This window comes from Pezoporus flaviventris, unplaced genomic scaffold (genome assembly GCF_033815535.1).
Source record: "Pezoporus flaviventris isolate CSIRO_AGI_PZ_B2104156 unplaced genomic scaffold, CSIRO_AGI_Pfla_v1 ptg000047l, whole genome shotgun sequence".
Taxonomy (NCBI): domain Eukaryota; kingdom Metazoa; phylum Chordata; class Aves; order Psittaciformes; family Psittacidae; genus Pezoporus; species Pezoporus flaviventris.
The window spans coordinates 11,390,740-11,403,167 of NW_026892595.1; the positions used below are offsets into that span (position 1 = coordinate 11,390,740).

Here is a 12,428-nt window from a genome sequence, read left to right on the forward strand (position 1 = left end):
TTAACATGCTATGCATTTTTTGAATTTCTTTATATTTTGTCATTACTGTTATTGATCATAAAACTTAGAGAAATTCTTTCATGCTGAAATTCTGCTGTTTGGAAAGAGGAGTCTGTGGAACATACGTCTCTCTTGACTTCAGTGGATTTGCTTCATTTTCTTGTACCTCAGTGGTTCTGCATAACATAGTTACCATTTAGTCACAGTATTAATAGGAACTTGCAAACTATACTTTATACAAGTTTGTTTAAAAGAATATAAACTTTGACACCACTGCTTTTTTTTTTTTAGTGATTTGATGGAAAATGTTGGTATTTGGGAGAATAATAAAATTTTAGTCCTCTTTCTGCCAGTTTTTCACTTTATGGTCTTGTTTCTGCTCATAAATCATGTGCATGTGGATATATGCAAATCTCAGGCCAAAACTTAAAGCAATCAGGTGTATGTTTTGCCTGCGTCTACCTTTGTCTGCTTATGCCTGGGATATCAGTTACACCATGGGTGAGTTTGCCTGTTGGGATTTTAAAGGTTCACCTACATGAGTCTAATATGGTGACAACTCTCCATTGATGGGCCAAGTGAAAGAGAAGCTGGCTGACTTTCTCACCTGCTTTAGCTGGAGAACTTGTTTGAAGCTGATTAAGAAAACTATGGATAGGAGGGATCCTGTCTGGGTATTTAGCGAGGACAACTCTCCTGTATGAAGTCCAGACAGATCAGAATCTCATTTAGGAAATGTACCTTGCTTAAAGCAGTCCACTTTCTCCATGGTTACTGTGATAACACTTTCTGAGGGACTAGGGGCTGTTGAGGATTGTCAAGGAGGTGTAGAAGTCAGCTGGTAGTCATCAATTTGAGTTAAGACTAATGCAGTAAGGACTGAAATAATTTCTGGTTTTTGACTGTGGGCTATCACAGTGTATCTTGAGCTTTGTACATCTCCAATTTAGCTTGCACATTCCAAACTTGCCTGTATCAATTGTCTTGGCTAAATGTTGATCAATCCAAGGAGTGTGGTCTGTTTCCAGAGCCTATAAGAGAAATGGCTTTCCCTAACCTATTTGAAACATGCTGACAGGGCACTTTGAAAGTGTAAGGAAACTTGTTCTGGTATTGGTCTTTATTTGTAAACAGAGGACTTGGTATTGTAGGACTGGATATGCAATAGCAATCAGAAACTTGGAATCTGCTTCTGTGTAAACTTGCTGCAATTGTTCACAATGCACTGGCACGAAATGTTAGATAAGGATCTACTCAAAACTTGGAATTGGAGAGAAACCCTGAATTTGTACAGTGTGCCTTTTTTTTCAAGGTTATTAGGCAGTAGAAGATTTGCAGTTGATGCAAATATAGTTTTAAATTATAAAAGCACAAATTTACCTACTTGGAGGAAAGGCGATAATGTTTCTGATCATAATTTGCTTCCTTGGTGTTGATTCATATCAGAACTGTGTAAAGTAGCCTTGCCTATAAATTGTTTTAATGCTAAAATAAAGATTTTTCATAAACCAATCTAAATCTCGTTATAAAATAAAATGTAAATTCTGAATAATTTCTGTAACATTTTGAAGAATATAAGGACAGAGAAATTGCCATCCCAAATCAGCCCTACTGGCCATCTAGTCTATCTTTTCATCAAAAGATAGGCCATCGTCCTATCTTTTCAGAGAAAGTTGCAAGACTACTAGCTGAAACAAATACATGATGTATAATTTGCCATTGTTCAGGTCCCATTCTATTTCAGTAGAAAAAAGTGTGTACATGGTTCAAGGAAAGTCTTTCAAATGAAACCAAACTTGGCTGGATAGAATCACGTTACTACTACCTTCCAGTATTCATCAGAGCTGCTTGAGCTTCCTGCCCATACAGTGACAGTTTGGGATTGAACAAATTCTGTGTTAGGTAATGTAAAAAACTGTGTTATCAGCAAAGAGAAATGCTTTTCTACAGTAATGGCTGTTTTGTAGTTCCTAAGTAAACTTCTTTATTGCTTTTAGTTCTGAAGAAGCACAACCTTGTGTTTAACTGCTGGACTTCAAGCACCTTTTCAAAATCTATAGCTTTAGAACTATTGTTTATCTTACTCAGAAAAGCAGGAGGAATTGATAAAGGAAACACCATTAAATATGGTGTAAGTTAAAAGATACATGGTTTTGAAATTTGTTGTTTTGATTTTCATTTAAGCAGCAATTGACAGCATTTTAAGTTGAAGTGTTGGGTCCTCTATCAAGAATCCAGTAAGGTCAGCATCAGGTGCCAGGCTGTCATATTGACATAACATGTTAAGAGTAAAACAAATAAAACCAAAATACTGTTTTCTGGAGGAGTCAATAGAAAACAGATTGCTCTTTAGCACACTTAAAAAGTTATGTTGTTAAGAAGTCAAAGGGCAACATTTAAAAGCTTTCCAGAGAACATTCTTCTTTATACAATATAATTTCAGGGCTTTTCCTTCCTTTGGCCTTTTGCTTCCATGGGCTTTCATTCAATTGTGTAGTTTGAAGGAGACATACATGCATTTTAGGAGAAGCTCTAAGTTTGATTTCCCATTCTGGAAAACTCCCTAGTTCAGCGTGTCGTCTGACGGAAGAAAAATGAGTTGTAAAGCCTTTCATCCTCTAAGAGTATAAACAGGGAACTAGTGTCTCAAACAAGATTTTTCTTTATGCCTCTCTATGAAAAATTTCTCTTTACTTTGTTCAGGGTTAGTGAATTCTCTTACTCCATAGCATGTAATAGGTATTTCCACATGCACTTGCCTCTCCTAGATAAACTCAGCTGCAGAAGTTACCGGTACACTCATCTCAGCAATGTTTACTTGAGAATTTTCTTTAGCTACCTTAGCTAGTGATCTCTCTATAACAGTGTAAATTGTTCTGTGACTTTTTGTTCTTGTCTGTGGCAATGCTATGTAGATAAATGCAGCAACTCCAATTGAACTTGCAGAAAGAAACTAAGATGTTCTGCAGTAGCTCTTGGCAGGAAGGCTGGATCAAAGTGAGGGCTGATGATTAGGGTGGGTTCTCAAACACTTTTGGAGAAATCTACTTTCTGCTAAGTCTTGGGGAACTTGATACAAAATCACAGGTATAATGCTACTGCTTTCCTGTATTAATCTCTGGGGACACAGCCTGAAGCTGCTGTCCCTGGATACTCCCAGTGCTCCTAAAAAGGTCATAAAATGTTGATTTTTAAGAAGTACCATCTTTCCTTAGGAGACATACCCAACTGAATCAGGCTATTATTGTAATAATTTGATATTTTAAGAGTCCTTACTTTCTCAGGAATTTCTTGTGTTTGTATCTTTATCTGCCAACTGTCACAAGAATAATCATGGTAATACTGAACATTTGGAGGAGATCAGTAAAGGGAATGAAAAATCCGAAAAGATGTTTGCCTCTAGGATGGCCATACTCTTCACTGTTCTGCTTGAAGAAGAGACAAACTGCCTTGTGGTTCCCTGTGAAAGCACAAGGGATGATGAGTGTAAACTGAAATTTTTTTGTAAACTGAAAATTTCGTAGGCAAAAACTTATCCAAGGTGAGGGTGACTGAATGCTGGCAGAGGTTGTCCAGAGAGCTGGTAGGTTGTCTATCCTTGGAGATTTTCAGAGGAGGACTTGGCACAGTCCTGAACAATCTGCTGTAATTAACTGTGCTTTGAGTAGGGTGATGCACTACATGATCTCTGGAGTTCCCCTCCAACTTCAGCTGCTCTCAGATTCTGTGATTCCCCTCCATCCTGTCCTTCCTCAGGTTCCTCTTCACCACTCCTGTCATTATCTTTCTTGCCACCTTCTCTTTGCCTCTCAGTTCTAAGAGTATGTGTTAGCAAACCTCCAGGCAGATTCTCTTTATTAGCTTTTTTTCTTGATTTGTTAAAAAGCTTATTCAGTTTATATACTCTGCTTTTATGAAGTCTTTCGAATGAACTGCCACAGTGAATGCCATAGGGGAATGAAATGCTGGATGGATTACTAAAGCAGACTTTTAATGGATTTCCTGGAGTACCCTGAATAAGCTCACTGGAGAAGTCATGGAGAAAACAGTCCTTGGAGCTAGAGGCAAAGAGAAAAATATCCTCCTTCAGCTGAGGAAGGGAGGAAGAAATATGGGATAGCAAGCAGAGAGGCCTGGCTATAGCTTTGTGTGTGATTTTGTAAGTTGTGCCAGAGGACCCTGGAAGAGAATTTCAAGACTGGATTTTTCCCGATAGCCATCAGGCACCGATTATTTATTTGTTCCTCTCTCCAGTTGCCCAAGGATCTGAACCAAATCCACCAACGTGTATGAAGCGATAGGTGAGAGAAGGAGAAGAGTGCAGGCTTTTCAATTGTCTTCTTGCAATTACTTGTAAGAAGCGCTAGAGTAGTTGATTTGGTTTGTGCATTAAAATAAACCCAGATTGCCTGCAGGAAGTTTTCCCTTGCTCCCCTGTGAGCCCCTGCACAGTAGCATTTTGTAAATCATGCTCACCTACTAAATATGATTTTTTTTTTATTCAACTCATGGTATGTTCCTTTTTCGCCTCTGAAGCCTGTTTAAAAGACTTGTTTTATCTGCATGAGTGAAAGCCATAAAAATCATTCTTGATATGAATAAGACAAAGCTTGAGAGGAGTCCAGGAGTCAGAATGTATTTCAGCCTTCTGGGAAAATGGTTGTCACCTCTTCTGATTGTTATCTTGTGAGTACCTGATGGAATCTTCTACATCCTGTCTGCGCTAGACTGTTCCTGTTACTGTGCTGCCATATAGCTACGCTGTTTCTGTGTGGTTTGTTATTCGTTTTTCTCTTTCATTTTCTCTTTTTTTTCTTCCTTCAGTTACAACACAGGCTGTAAGATACAGGATGTGAAAGTAGTGATGTAAGACAGACTTGCATATGAGCATCTATGAAAAATGTCCATCTGTCTAACTTTTCACTGTTGATTTTATGATATAAAAGTGCCAGCTTTTTTTTTTATTATTATTTTATTACTGTTTGTTCGATTGTTAATATTTATAGCAATTTGAAAACCTGATGTAATTTGGTAGGGGAAACCCAGGACTGAACTACATTTAAGGAAGCACAAAAGCGTCTGCAGAGACTCAGAAGCAAGCAGTGCAAACTGTTCCTCTGGCCAAAAAATTATGAAGCCTATAAAATATGCAGTTGCAGGAGAAAAATCACCTCTCCCAGTGCCAAGAATCAAAATTAGGATGCAAAATATATCAATTTTTATAACATATATTGATGAGAAAAAAGAAATAAAATGGTAGGTTTTCTCTTTCACTTCTATTTCAGATGCTCATCATGTTTAACTGGAAAAAGTGAAGGGATAATACATTTACATGAAACATAATGGGTAATTTTTGTGGTAGAATGAGGGCAGAGTGGTCGTGATTATTAAATGGAGAACTTATTGAGCAAACCCATTTTTATAGACTTTCTTATGACATCAAATCGATTTACAGCAAGTAGGACTTCCTTAATAGAAAATCTTAGGATCAATAAAATCAAAAGTTATTCAGACCACCTTTACTTGTACAACCAGCAGTAACAGAAGGGGGACAAAGGAGAACCACGGAATTCATAGGTGTTATTTGTAAGCTGAGTTGTGGAATTCTTAACTATATTAGCACTAGTATTTGAAATGTCTATAACTTTTTTTTGAGGAATGATTAATAAAAATACCAAATTAAAAATTAAGATGTTATCAAAATTTCTATGGTGGTGGGGAAGGAATGGGGAATATTTAGTGAACATGGGCCATACTAATATGCATGGTCTTTTTCACGTCTTGTCCACTTTCTTTTCCAATCTTCTTGAGCTTCTGTCTGCTGTTTACTTTTTTGGAACTAGGTGTTTAAAGTGGTTGCTCCATGCAACTCTGTTGCAGGAAGTTGGGTGCTTTATGGTTATGTTTTTGTTGCGTTACTGCACAGCACATGAGATGTCCTCATGAAGGAAAAATGCATTGTAGTTGTAGAGAATTTAAGATGAAAAATGATAACAGAACAATTGTCATGGGAGACATCCAAGGGACTGCAAATCAGATGCAGATAATATATATCTGCACTGCTAAGTACCAGAGGGCCAAGAAGAAATTTCTGATCCCAATGACAAGTAGCGTGTACTGGCTTATGTCCATACTGTGTATGACTGGTCCTCTAATAATGGATATATGTATTTTTCCATTTCGTAATGTTTGAGATAGTGTGCCTATTGCATACCAGCCTGTCAAAGTGACACTTATCTGTGAAACCTGATGGCACATGGGGAGTTTATGGGGTCAGTGTCGTCTTGGTTGTGTGAAATGGCTGGTCAGGTCAACGGGAGCAAAACTGGTGCAGGCATGTCCATGCTGCCTTTCAGGAGTGCTCCCTTGACTGAAGTAGACATTGAGCTGTGCTTGGTCTTGCCTTGGGGATGGCAATACAGCTGAGCTGGGGAACACACTCAACAGTGTGGGGTAGTGAGGTGCCACTACTGAGTTCATTCCCTTGCCCTCTCCGATTACCAGAGTATTTGTACCAATGAAGTCTGTCAAAGCTAGAAAAGGAGATAACATCACTTTTCCTTTCCTTTCTGAGCTTCAGATCTACATCTTTTGGAGGCTGCCACATTTAATCAAAAGGGGTCTGTGAAGTCTTGCTTCCTATTGCTGACACTGCTTTTTTTTTCCTGAAAAACTTAGTACTTATTGTGATCAGTAAGAGGGAACTTGGTTTGATGGGTGACTGGTCTGATCCCCTGTGGAGTATTGGTAATATCAGCATTAAAAGGAAGAACAGTTAAGGAGCATGCTTTTACTTATTTATCCTGGGAGGAAAAAAAGGAATTTTCAGGAATATGTTTTTAGTTAATGCACTGAATTAGGAGAACTTATTTTATTTTCTTGATGTTGCCAGTATCTTCCTTCAGGAAGTTGTTAGACTTTTCCCTAGACTTCCATTTGTGTAATGGCAGGGATAAATTATCTCTTTTTTTCCCCCAGCAAATTGTAGCGGCTGGCATATTTAATTATTTGAAAGTGGCATGTAAGTATTTTTGTTAATATCCTTTCATCCAAAGTAAAAGCTCAACGTTTTCTTTTTCAATGTGAAATTATAACAATGAATTCTTCGTACATCAAAGCATTGGATTAACCCATTTGGCATTTCACATTGTGACATTTAATGGCTTCCATTTAGTTCCTCATTTTAAGCTCATATCTTTTCAGAAGTACTGACCTGTTTCTTACCCAGGAACAAAGCTAGTCATCCATCTTGTTATAATGAAACAAATTTTTATGTTCATCTGTGGCATTTTCTTAACAAACTTCAGAGGTTCTGGACTGAGAATTTCTAGAGCCAAGGTTAATTTTTCTCTTCATTTTTTCTTGTCCTTATTCTCATGGCCTTACATTAACATGTTGAGAGAATGTGACAAATGACTTTATTTCTCCTAATTGTATTTTTTCTTAGAAAATGCTTTGAATTTAGTCCTTATCCCTTTGTAAAGTTTTATTCCATAAGGATGAGCCACTTTTACTGTTCAGACATTAGGGTTTTTTTTTCATGCTGGTGCTACAAGCTCAACCTATCAGTTTTTCTGGTTCAAGGGATTCTTGAGAGTGATCATTGCTTGCAAGATATCCATGGTTCTCTTTCAAAGGATAAAGCAAATAGAAAGTTTTACCATATATTTGAGGTTTACCAATAAAGTGAGAGATCAAATCCTAGTCTAACATACCTCTGGAAATTGTCTCAATTGGTTTGTCCCATACTTGGATATCTTTTTCAATAAACGAGTTGAATATTTCTGTTATGATGGGATTGTAGAATTAGAGGACAGAATTTCTATGACATGATTGTACTTCTTTTTATTTGAATCTGTGATTTAGTTTTTACATAGAATGTGTGCAGTCTTTAGATCTATATTAGAAAAAAGGAAAATACTGATTTATCTACAGACTTCTCCCATGTGAGTAACTGTGATGTAATTCTGCTTTTGAAGAGCCTTTATAAGTATGCATTTTGTTTAGCAGTTACATGTATCTGCTAAAAGTATTTTAAATTGTTAAAGATTTCTATATAACACTTGGGAGTGGCTGAACTTTACCTTTTTGGCTTTTCTTTTTTTTTTTTGAGTGTGACAAAAGTCTACCCAGATGTGTATTTTTGCTTTTGTAAAACAGCTGTCCCCATTGTGAGCATTGGCAACAGAGCAGTACCCTTTGCACTCACTATTAATTCTGTTTTGGGTCTGTATTGGTTCTGAGGTAGTCTTAAAAAAATGAGCAGCTGCTTAATAGAAGAAATCCAAGCCTGGTGAGAGTGTCACATTCTCTTAATTGGAACACTTATAAAATAGACGCTTTAAGCAAATGAAATGGCCAAACGAGAGTTTTAGCCTTAGTGCTGTAATTCAAAAATGAGTAAACCTCTCTCATTCCCTGTGTTACTCAACAAAACATAGTACAGTGGCTTCTGAATTTTGAATAGCTGCAGAAGGGCCGTATCTGCTCGAGCAAGAGAGACTTTTTGCGCTTTGAAGCTTTGTGGATGTTCTTTTCTGCTTGCATCTCTCTTTGACTTTGTTCTTCAGTTCTCGATAATTTCTGTCTGTAGTCTGAGCTGTCTCCTCATGGTGCAGAGAGCACTTGTAATATCCTGAGTGTGACTGTGAGAAGGAGAAAGGAGAAATTGGCCTCGGCTTGCCTGGTTGTGCAAATCCATAACAACACATGAATCAGAAATTGTGTGGTATTAGGCCTTTCAGAGTATTTGGAAGAAGAAGAAAGGCAGAAGGGTTCCTGGGCAGTCCTACCCCTTGACCCCAATAAAAGGCCATGAGTGTTCATCAGCATTTTAGTTGGTCATTTTCCTGATGCTTAGGTTACTTATTGATGGAGCTGTTTTAGATCCAAGAAATATATTGTCCTCCTGATTTATTCTCAGATGGTGCAGGGACCATTCAGAGTTCAATGATTTCTCGTAACTGCTGCCTTGCAGGATGGATTGAGGTCTGTTCAGGGTGATAGTTTGTCAGGTAGTGCTACGCTTGCAGGAGATTATGTTGATGGGCTTTCAAGTGAAAGGGTCAGGAAAGAAAGAGAAAGGAAAAAGAGTAGGATTAGTATAATGTTTAACCTTGCCCAAAACAAAGTGAGTAGAAGAAAATACTAAATGCTTTCATTGCACCAAATGTTAGAGCTTTGAAGATATTTGGTAGAAACATTTTTTTTTTCAAAGGTTTAATGTTAGAATCTGCCTGGAGCACAGGTTATTTTTCCAGTAGCTTACTAGACTGTAAATTTTGAAGGGAAAAATACATAAGCTGTTTTAATTTAATTAAAAATAGGGTCTACTGTTGCTTACTGCCTCTTCTGGCCCCTTGTCACTGATTAATCAAATCAGAAACTTAAATTAAAAATACTAGCTTGATATCAATGACCAAAATGTCTGTATTCTGCATTTATATAAACTTACAGGTCAATTTTATTTAAAATATAAACATTTCTGTATGAATATGTCTACATTTAGTATATTAATTTTTAATAGCTTGTTAATGAAAAATAGTTTAATTTCATTTGAAAGAAAATAATTTTACTGGTTAAAATTAAGCAGGTATCTTTCTTTTTTTTTTTTTTTTTTTCCCCAGAAGTGTGGATAAATTGCCTTAAAGCTTTAGAAGAAAAAATGCAAATTTGAATGAAGCTACCACATATATCAAGAACTATGCTTATTTTTGCAGTACAAGATAACTTTTTAATAGTGTAATATAATTATCAGTAAATGAATTACTGATATGAACTTAAATGTGGAAAACAAGGTTACGTGAATGGTCCAGGATTCTCAGCCCTATCAAGAAGGGAGTAAGAGAGATAAGTGTGTTGAGGACAGGGTGCTCCAGTGCCTGGGTGATAAAGCTGGAATGTAAGCACCCATCACAGAGGTGGGTTGAGCACATGGTACAGCACTGTTGCAGATAACTGAGAAGTGGAATGTATGGCTTGTTTTGATCAAAGGAAGGTGTTTTGATCACTGTATAAGAGGAGGGGAAAAAAATATCAAATAACAGTGTATTTGACTTTAGTGTTTTTCAGCTACACCACTGGCCTGTAGTATCCTCATGTTGTTAGTACTATGCCTTGTGAACAGTGGCCTTTGCCACCAGCTTGAGCCTGTGGTCACTCCTTATGCAATAAAATGAGCACTGGAATCTCTTGATACTGCTGCTGATGTCTCCATCAGCTACTGCAATAGAAGCTACTCTTCCTTTTCCATGCTTTTAACTCACTCCTTCAGTTAAATTCCATGGTTTTCCAAACTCTCATCCCACCTTACAGTCTTAGGCACACCTCTTGCTTTTGGCTTTTGCTTTTACTTAGTCTTAGGTCTACTTTGTAATCTGACCTGCCAGGTTCTTGTGGTAATACATGAACTGAGCATGCAGGAACTGGAATATTTTGAAATGAGTGATACCAATGAAACATGGAGCTGCTGCCCATGGGCACAGCACCAGAGATGACAGGGCTCAGTGAATCAGCCGCTGCTGGGTGAGGATGTGAGGAGAGGGCAAAAAGGGAAGACTAATGGTAAAATAGTGTGCTTAAGGCAGAGCTTAGTGAAGTTCAGGTAAAGTCAGACATTAGGGAAGCTTTTGGCACATGGAGAGCTGTGCTAACCAGAGCACCAGTGCTGAGTGCTATCTCTGCTATCTCTCTGGAGTGCAACTCTGTCACCTGTGTGCTCTGAAAGACCTGTAACTCCGAATACCCAAGTTTTGATGATGGATTAAGTTAGTAGGTGAATACTTCTAAAATTCCCTCTGTTTTTATAGATGCCAAAGGCATATGGCAGGATTCTACCATCTGGGATATAGTATGACCTGATTGGAATATGATCTTTAAAGGTCTCCCAACTGGAACTATTCTGTGACTCTATGATCTGATATACAAAGAATATGGGGATATGACTTTTTGTCAATAGTAAACAGTTCTCATGGTTGAAATTTTTGCTCTGTTGCTCTTCTGACAAACCAGTTAGTTTAATTTTCTGATTATGAGTCTGAATGGAGGTTTTATAAGCTTTTATAAGCTTTTAAGGGGTAGAAACATTTAAGATCTACTGAAGCAGTGTTACAGAGTGCAATACTACCAAAACACAAAGTGTTGATTTTAAACATGAGTATCCGGATAATCAGTAAGAAGATGGAGGCTAACATAAAGGAACATTCAGGTATATCTTCAGAGATATTGTGAAACTGGCAATTAATCACTGGATTTACACTTAATCCAGATTTATCTGATTGGTTTAAGGGCTAATTTGTGAATAGCTTGATTTTTTTAATATGCTAGAAATGACAAATTCAAAAATTGATTTGAATGGATTTTTTTGTTTCCAAATGTTGGCCCAGAATTTGAAAACAGTGGAAGTTCAAAAATTGAAAAATGCTTTTAGAATTTGAGAACTTCTAAAAAACAAATAAGAAAAAAATTGAAGTGAAAAAAATGTTAAGAATTAAAGTTCACACATAAAATATTTCTGAGTTTTCAGAGCTCCTCTTGCCCCCTTTCTTCTTGAATGTTGTTAGAAAATATTTATGGAAACATTTAACTCAATTCTATTCAAAAGACCAGGAAGGCTTAGCTATTTTTCACTCACTCTGTATAGTCACAGCCTCCAGCCACCTTTTCTTCTCTCACTTCTTATGTCTAATAGAAATAGGGAAAATACGTGTTTCAGACAGTTAAGTTTTCTCTTCTGGTGAACAAACCTGAAAGTAACTGCATTAAGAGTTCCTCCTTAAGCATACTGAACCAGGCCCTCAACTTGCGCAAAATGATTTTATCTCAATGATTTTCTTTGTCTTCCAATTTAGTTAAAACTGTTTTTTTTTTTGTATTTGAGAATGACAGTTTTTGCTGTCAATGGGAACTTCAGTGTTTTCAGCATGACAATTAAACTTCAGAAATAAATGTGTTAATTCAATTTTAAAGTCAACCAGATGCTTTGTTATGGGCAAATAGTCAAGTGTGTTAAATGAAAGTTAATTTTCTCCACTTTTCATAATTAAGGTATAAAAAAGATCATTTAGCAAATTTTTTTTTTTTTTTACTCTGTAAATCATGTAATCCTGAAAGATGTCAGTTCAGTGAGTTATTTTCAGTATCTATAAATCTTGCCTCTGATGCAGTTAAAGCAGAGAAGTTTTTTGGCTAGAATGGAGTGTCCCAGCAATAGATTTGTTTCTAACATATGCTGAAGGAAGCTCATATTTTATTTAAAAATAATATGGTTTTAATTTTTCATTCATTTCCCTCTGCTTCATCACTGAAGATAGGAATTAGAACTTGGAATTTTACCGAAATCAAAGGAAAATATTCCTTTGCTGGAAAGAACTGACAGTGTAAAGTCAGCAGGAGCTTCCTCTGTGTGTTGCAGTCATCTCTTAGCTGCT

At 36.9% G+C, this 12,428-nt stretch overlaps 1 protein-coding gene across 2 annotated transcripts in view; it reads left to right on the top strand.

Annotated features, from left to right (window-relative positions):
- The window catches only part of NEBL (nebulette), a 254,199-nt gene that overhangs the window by 70,359 nt on the left and 171,412 nt on the right, over nt 1–12,428 (top strand). The window lies entirely within an intron of this gene.